At 41.0% G+C, this 8,913-nt stretch overlaps 1 non-coding gene across 1 annotated transcript; it reads left to right on the plus strand.

Moving 5' to 3' along the window:
* The first annotated feature begins 8,584 nt into the window (after positions 1-8,584).
* TRNAA-CGC (transfer RNA alanine (anticodon CGC)) lies at positions 8,585-8,656 on the plus strand. Its single transcript has one exon. It is a non-coding gene; the product is annotated as a tRNA-Ala (tRNA).
* Positions 8,657-8,913: the final 257 nt, after the last annotated feature.

Below are 8,913 nucleotides of genomic sequence, written 5' to 3' on the forward strand. Positions count from 1 at the left end.
CATTTGGTGCTTGGCTGAGTTCTTTATCTCTTCATTTGATGTTTTAGGGTTTCAGGATTGTTGTTTCCTCTGTTCGGCTTAGTTTTTCGGATCTTTGCTGTGGAGGGACAGCGCGGTTCTTCTGCCTAGAGTTCCATTTTTCCAGAAGTCCTTTTCTAGCCTTTAAATATTAAACCAGTTGCCATCGAGTCAATTCCCACTCACAGCGACCCTAAAGGACAGAGTAGAACTACCCCATAAGGTTTCAAAGGAGCATGTGGTGGATTCAAACTGCCGACCTTTTGTTTAGCAGCCAAATTCGTAACCACTAATGCCACCAGGGTTTCCAGTCTTTAAATATTAGAATTCCTTAAAGCTAGGCCTTAGTCCCTTCTTGTCGCATTCTCTCTCTCTTTTTTTCTAAACAATCCCATTCAAGTCCATTGTTTTATCTTCCCTATACCAATGTCTCTCAAAATGATATCTCAATGGCAAAACTCCCTTCTTGTTTCAAGATCCATCGTCTGAGTGTTTACTTAAAATCTCCTTTCGGCAAGATGAATGCACCCCAAATTGGAACAAAATAAAAATGAATTAATGACCATCTATAAAACTCATTCTTCTTCCAGTGTTTTCTGTCTCATTGAATGACACCACCATGCATGTAATTTTTAAAGCCAGGAAACGAAATCATCCTAGACACCTCCTTCTCTCTTAATCCCGCTTTCCAATGTATTCATTAGGCAAGCAACATTTAGTGAATGCATACAAGAAATTTTGTACATCATCAAAAATGCACAAAGTTCTTAAAGCATAGATTAATTATTATATATTATCATTATATACATATATAAATATGTAAATATATATTATCAGAGCTATGAAATTTTTCTGGGATTCCACACAACATTTATCTAAATGCTATTAAATGTGGAAGTATTTTTATTATCCTTTCTGCCTTTCTGTATGCCAGTGGAAAACTCTTAGTTTTTTAGTGAGGATAAGGGGAGTGTCATGGTGGCATCTTCTTTGTTAGTTAAGAGTTACAAGAAATATGAGCATTTTGGATACTACTTAACATTTATATCCTGTTTCCCACTTTTTAAGAAGTTTATAACATAATAACAAAAGCTTAGAATTGGAGAGGACTTTTAAGAGCTAAACTTCTGAATCCAAGGGAAAAGCTAGAGCTATCTTCTTCCTCTTAACTAGCTTCTAATCAATTAAGGACAGTAACAATACACACACAAAAAAATCCATTGCCATCTGTGTGTTACAGAGTAGAACTGCTCCATAGGGTTTTCTTGATTGTAATTTTTGCAGGAGCAGATCACCAGGCCTTTCTTCTGTGGTGCTGCTGGGTAGGTTCAAACCTCCAACCTGGTTTGACTTCTGCTTTCAACATCTCTCCCTGTGTGAATCTGAGCAAATTGCAATGTTCTTGAGTCTTTGTTTTTTTCCTTTACACTCTGTGCAGGACTCCATTTTAGAATTTATCGTATTGTATTGCAATTTATTTCTGTATCTAGCTCAGCACCCTGCGCGTAGTTAGCACTCCCTGAGTCAGAATCAACTCAATGGCAACGGGTTTGATTTTTATTTTCTTTTGATTATCCCTGCAGCAATTATTTGCTCATGTCTGATAGCAATTTCTCTATCTCTGTAACGATTTGCTCCTTTCCTTCTACATTTACAGAAAATTATTTTCTCTTTGACTTTATCTTCCACTTTCCCTCTTTCATGTATCGTCTTTTTCCTTTTTCATATCCAGTTAGTCACTCAGTCTGCATATGTAACTTCTCACTTCATGTTAACCTCATTCCATTCCTTAAACCTTCCCATTTTTTTAAAATTTTATTGAGGTATAATTTACGTATTGTAAACTCACCCATTTTAACCATAGAATTCAGTGATTTTTTTAGTAAGTTAACCGAGTTGTGCAACCATCACCATAATCTAGTTTTAGAATATCTTTATCATCCCAAAAGAATCCCTTATGCCCATTTTCCCTCGAACACCATTTTTACCAATTTCCCACATGAAATTGTAAACCAGAATGTATTCTGTGGCTATTGAGAACTCAGTGAGTGCATGGCGTTATGGAGAATTCATGTAAAATAACATACAATACCTAATTTCAGGGGGCTAGCTAGTCAGCTTGTTCAAAATCAGAAAAGGTATATGTCAAGGTTGTGTCCTTTCACCATACTTATTCAATTTGTATGCTGAGCAAATAATCTAAGACGCTGGACTATATGAAGAAGAACACTGTATCAGGATTGGAGGAAGACTCATTAACAACCTGCAATGTGCAGATGGCCCAACCTTGCTTGCTGAAAGTGAAGAGGGTTTAAAGCACTTACTGATGATGATCAAAGACTACAGCTTTCAGTATGAATTACACCTCAACAGAAAGAAAACAAAAATCCTCACAACTGGACCGATAATCAACATCATGATAAACAGAGAAAATATTGAAGTTGTCAAGGATTTCATTTTACTTGGATCCACAATCAACACCCATGAAAGCGGCAGTCAAGAAATCAAAGGACACATTGCACTGGGCAAAACCGATGCAAAAGACCTTTTTAAAGTGTTAAAAAGCAAAGATGTCGCCTTGAAGACTAAGGTGCATCTGATCCAAGCCATGGTATTTTCAATTGCCTCATATGCATGCGAAAGCTGGACAATGAATTATGGTATTGGCGAAGAATATTGACTATACCATGGACTGCCAGAAGAACGAACAAATCTGTCTTGGAAGATGTACAGCCAGAATGATCCTTAAAAGCGAGGATAGTGAGACTTCGTCTCAAGTACTTCAGACGTTATCAGGAGGGACCAGTCCCTGGAGAAGGATATCATGGTTGGTAAAAGGGTCAGCAAAAATGAGGAAGACCTCAACGAGATGGATTAACACAGTGGCTCCAATGGTGGGCTCAAAAATATCAACAATTGTGAGGATGGTGTAGGACGAGGCAACATTTCTCTCTGTTATATATATGCTCGTTCTGAGTCGAAATCGAATCAACAGCACCTAATAACGACAAAGCTAGTCAGCAAAACAAGACCTCAGTCAGAGACCACAATAAGAAAATATGTATTCTATTTCCAGATTTTGTGAATGGGTTAATATTATAAGACTACAGAAACTCCTTTTCTTGGATAGATAGCTATATTTGGAAAAATATTTCATACCACATATATTGTTGTTAGTTGCTAGTTGCTAGTAGAATTGGTCGTACGTAACAGAACAGACCGTTGTCCAGTCTTGCATCATCTTCATGATCATTGGTATCACCAATTAACAATGTCATAATAAACATCACGATAGCTAGAGAAGACATTAATGTTGTCATTAATTTTATTCTACATACCATAGACAGATAGAATTTTTTAAATTCTCCTTCCAGTCTTGAAACACCCTTTCTGAAACTGACTGACCATTGACAATTTCCAGAAGTATGGTTTTTTTGTAACATCTCTTCCCTGTTAAATGTCATCTTAAATATGTACCTCCTTCTGTCTCCAGTTTGTAACCACAATCTAAATTATAGAATTTGCATCTTTCCAAGTACGATCTCCCTTACTGTTCAATAAATACTTCTAATTCTAAAAGCAAATTACAATCACTATAATTTTTCACTTTGGGATACTTATTGAAAAGAATACTGTTTATTAACTTTTTCTTAATTAAATGTAACTAGTAGCTTTTTTGACTGTCAGGTTATTATTAATGATAATTAACTGTGGTGATGAAAATTACTATTAGTTATGACCCTGAGAAGCAAAATAATGCATTTCAAAGAGCTGCCTTTTTCTTTAGGTGTTGACTAAGGCAATCCAGTACTTTTTCATCCAGAAAACCACAAGCTCTGGGCATTTCCAATTGCCAAGTGCAGATTACTCTCCTCCCTCCCATTTTGTAGTCTCTTCTCAAGCCATTCCAAGGGCTGACAAATCAGCAGGGACACCCCACTTGAGGAATCCATTCATGTAACATGGGAGTAGGGTGGAGAAGACAGGGTATATGAGGTTTAGAAGTGCTTGTTTTTAGCATTTGGATACCTGCTTCCACCAGTTTTATTTTATATGGAGGAAGATAAGAAGATGTGGGAATGAGTCAGCTTTTTTCTTCCTCTAGCAATGCTAATTCCTGAATGTCAGAGGTTTTGGGCAATGAATCCTCCATTTTAGGAATTACGGCAGTCTCAACACCTCATACAACTGGGAGAAGAACTTGAGAAGGTATACGCTTGAATGCAGTGGTTTTCTACCTCAGCTGCACATTAGAATCATCTGGGGTACCTTTTAAAAATCTCATGCCCAGGCCAACCCCAGATCAATTAAAAACCAGTTTCTCTCCAACTCCTGGTGACTCCATGAGTGTCAGAGTCGAACTGTGTTCCATGGGGTTTTCAATGGCTGATCTTGCAGAAGTAGATCATCAGCCCTTATCTTTCCAAGTATCTGTGGGTGGACTTGAACCTTCAACCTTTCTATTAGCTGCTGAGCACATTAACTGTTTACACCACCCAGAGACTCTTCCAGACTGATTAAATCAGTATATTTGGGAATGGGACCCAAGCATCAATATTTTTCTAAAGCTTGCCAGGTACTTCCAATATGCAACCAAGTTAGAGAACCACTGGGCTAGTAACAGGCATCTCTTTCTCTTTTTTTAACATTTTATTGTGCTTTAGGTGAAAGTTTACATACCAAATTATTTTCACATTCAATAGTTCGTACACCAGTTGTTCTGTGACATTGGCTGCTATCCTTACAATGTGGCTCCCCATTTCCACCCTGGGTTCCCACTTCCATTCTTTTAGTTTCCCTGCCCTTTCCTACCTTCTCATGTTTGCTTTTGGGCAAATTCTGCCCCCTTGGTCTCCGCATAGTTGATTGTTCTGAAGAGCACATTCCTCAGGGGTGTTATTGTCTATCCATCAGGCCTGTCTATTACTCAACTGAAAGGTGATTCTAGGGAGTGGCTTCAGTTACAAGTTTGAAGGGTATCATAGGACTATAGTCTTTTGGTCTCTATTCATTCAATAAGCCTGGTCTTTTTTGTAAATGTGAATTTTATTCTACATTTTTCTGCCACTCTAACCAGGACCTGCTATTGTGATCCTGGTCAGAGTAGTCAGTGGCGGTAGCCGGATACCATCTAGCTCTTCTGGTCTCAGGCTAGTGGAGGCTGTGGTTCATGTGGGCCATTAGTCCTTTGGACTAATTGCTTCCTTGAGTCTTTGGTTTTCTTCGCTCTTCTTTGCTCCTGATGTGACGAGACCAATAGTTGTGTCTTAGATGGCCACTCGAAAGCTTTTAAGACCCCGGACACTGCCAGTTGACCTAGATATCCCCCGAGACTATGGTCCTTAGCCTTCAAACACAATCTCAGACCCTCGAGGTGTTTGGTAATGAGTAAGTAGTTTCCATAGCTGTGACCCCTATGTGCTCTATTAAATATATGAATATACCTGCAGTATATACAAATATGTATGTAAAAATATCCATAACCATACCTATGTATGCATATGGGTGTACACTTGTGACCTCCCTTGCCCATTTATCATACAAATCTACCTGTGTATCTACTCGTAAATGGTTTGTTCTTAGTGTTGTTGCAGATTTGCATATGCTATACTATTTACTGTAGTTGCCCTTTATTCTTGTATACCCCTCAGTGTCTTCCTTTGCCTTGATCATGTTGCACTGACATCTCCCATATTGTGTATTGCCATTTCCCTCATCAAAATTAACTTGTATCTGCTATCTAGTTAGTGATTCTCCCTCCCTTCCCCTCCTGTCCCCAGTAACCGTCAAAGGATGTTTCTCTGTATAAACCTTTTCTTGATTTTTATAATAGTGGTCTCATATAATATTTGTCCTTTTATGATTGACTTATTTCATTCAGCATAATGTACTTCAGATTCATCCATGTTGTGAGATGTTTCCCAGATCCGTCATTATTCTTTATCGTTAAGTAGTATTCCATTGTGTGTATGTACCACAGTTTGTTTATCCATTCATTCACTGATGGGCACTCAAGTTGTTTCCATCGTTTTTCGATTGTGAATAATGCTGCAATGAAGTAATAGGCATCTCTTACTGAAATGCAGATAGCCCTTCAGCAGTGATTCTCAGCTTTAGCTGCATATTAGAATCACCTGAGAGTTTAAAAAGCTACCGGTGCCTGGACCCCACCCTTAGAGATTATGATTTAATTGGTCTGAGCAAGAATCAGCATTTTAAAGAGGCTCTTCTGGTTATTCTAATGTGCAATCAGGACTAAGAGCCACTGCCTGGACTAGGGACAAACATCTTAGCTCACAGTCAGCTGGGGAGGAAGGAGGATGCTCGACACTTGTTAGACAAAGAGTGCCAAGAATTGAAGCAAGAAATTTGAAAGGGAATGTGGGAAAAGGGCCAGAGATAAATGTCACCTGCCTCAAAGGGGAGCCTAAGGTCAATCCTGTGAATGGTGTGTATGTGTGATGTGTGTGACAGAGAGTGAGGGAAATTTTTCCCCAACCAAGAGAGATATGGAGAAGCAAGAAGAGAACTGGAGATTTTCTATACTCCGTAATTGTGGATATATTCTCAGCCTCTATTTATCTACGAGTAGAATTGAGGCAATTTTATCTACATACAGGATAGATGTGATCTGAGAAGTTTTACTGAAAGGCCCCATAATTCCAAAAGTGCACCTCCTGTTTCACCTTTCCCATCAACCACAGTGACTGAAAAAGCCCACCAAGTTAGGGCCTTTCTTTTGGGTTAAGCCAGGCCATTAAATCAACTTCTGTCCTCTGTGTGAGCATTAAAGAGGGGCCTTGGCTGTGCTTAGCTCTGAAATTTTAGAATTGTTTAAGAAGGCCCAGAAACGGAGTGCCTCGGGCAATGTGCCATTAAAGACCCTAAGAGGATGTCAAAGTGAGGTCATCAGAGGCAAAACTCACTTCCTTCACAATTAGTAATACCATTGTAACTTACGCTGGTGAAAACTTTGGGGTGGGGAGATGGCTCTGATCCTCTGTTTCCCAATTCAGAATCAGTTGAAGATGTTTATGTTCCAGTGCAGGATGGAATTCAGGGGTTGATTTGGAAATGTTCTGGTTTGGAGTGGGCTCTTTAATAATTGTCCACTGACGTGGCTTTTTTTTTTTTTTTTTGGACATTCTGTATTGTAGTTGTTTTCAATCAGCATGTGGCTTGTTCTGGTTAATAACAAAATCTGATTATGAGCCATTATTTATTTAAATTACTGTAAGCAGACACAGGTTGTGTTTTTTTTTTTTTTTAACCCAGGAGTTGACTATGAAGCCTGTAGTTTATACAGGGTTATTTTGAAATTTCTGCTTTCTGCTCTGATTTTTGGCCTGCTGGCCATTTCATTCATCAGGGGTGCTCTGAGGAATTGAAGAGAACAGAAATTCTAGGCCCTCACTGTGCTATGTGTTGGGCTCAGCCTTACCGGCGGCGGGAGGTGACCTGGTTCCCCTCACCCTAAGTCTCTCCCTTGCTCCCATTAGGGTGTCTGAGGCTTCTACCACCTAGCCGTTGCTTGCCTGGGGTGTTATCAGCTTAAACTGCACCCGGAAGGGTCAAACACACCTCATTTCACTATACAGCAAGTTAGTTCATCATATTACCTAGCACTCAGCCAACTGGAGACAGGCAACATACGAGGCAAGAGGATTCAGGAAACGTTTTTTCAGGGCTGGGAGTGGAATTAGTGGTTACAGAGGGTTCAGAGGACATTAGAAGAGGTGTTCAGGGGCTTACAAGACTATCATAGTAAGAAAGATTAACCCAAGGCGTAAATGTCAGAGAGAAAAACTTATCTTGACCAGGCCTCCTGCCTTGATTTCATCACCATTTATATATGATTAAGCTGCAAAGAAGGTGGCAATGTCATTTTCTTTCTTTCAGTTCGGCCCCCATGAAAATGAAGTGCATACTGTGAAATCATTTTCATCCCCAAGAGTTGGCCGTATCCCCTACAGTTTGGGGATCCGCCTCCCCACCCCCACTCCCCGGGAGGGAAGACGGTGTTTCCGGAAAATCCATTAAGTTTTCGGATGCGAACAGAAGGTCCCACCGCTCTGCTTCAGGGGCAGGTCCCTTGGGCGCCTGGGCGACGGCTCGCGACGCGTCCCGAAGGCTGGGCCCTTGGTCGGCGTCGGGATTCCAAGGCGCTGCGGAGTTGCCGGCGGGACTGCGGCCTCCGGGTTTTCGATGTCTGCGCGGCCAGCCTGCGGGGGAGGCCGGCTCCGGCGGGCTCTCTATGCGACGACGTCCCTCCCCGCTGGCCGCGCTTGGCGCTGGATCTATCGGTCCCCGAGTCCAAGGCGCCCTGCCGGAGGGCCGGTCAATGGATCCTCCCCATGGCCCGGACCGTGGGCTCCGGGTTGGCCGCTGGCTCATTGAGTGGGGATCCGGATACACTAGGGAAGTAGTTTTAAGACAAGAACGAATAGGGGAGAAACGTGCTTCTGAAGCATCCAACAGAAGAAACTCTTGCAGTTTTACTACTGTAATTTGACTCGAGCTAAATAATCTCATCGAATAGCTATAACAGAAACGAGTTGAGCGGCTGGGGGATGTAGCTCAGTGGTAGAGCGCGCGCTTCGCATGTGTGAGGTCCCGGGTTCAATCCCCGGCATCTCCAAACAGCCTGTGTTTTTTATTTTTCACCCTTTTCATATCCTAGTATGCTATACCCCATTACCTGTACTTCTTACACACTCCAGGGCACCCAAGAACAGTCCTAAAGGAAGGCAGAAAAAAACCGGCGAAGTGCAGCAAAATAGCCGTTTTGATTGCTTCAAGTTAAAGTGAAACGGGAAATTAGCATTGATTCGTAGTCCTTCATCTACGTAAGGCCAACATTTACACGCCGTTACTGAACTTGGTTTAGGCACTTAG

This window comes from Trichechus manatus, unplaced genomic scaffold, assembly GCF_000243295.1.
Source record: "Trichechus manatus latirostris isolate Lorelei unplaced genomic scaffold, TriManLat1.0 scaffold00036, whole genome shotgun sequence".
Classification (NCBI taxonomy): Eukaryota; Metazoa; Chordata; class Mammalia; order Sirenia; family Trichechidae; genus Trichechus; species Trichechus manatus.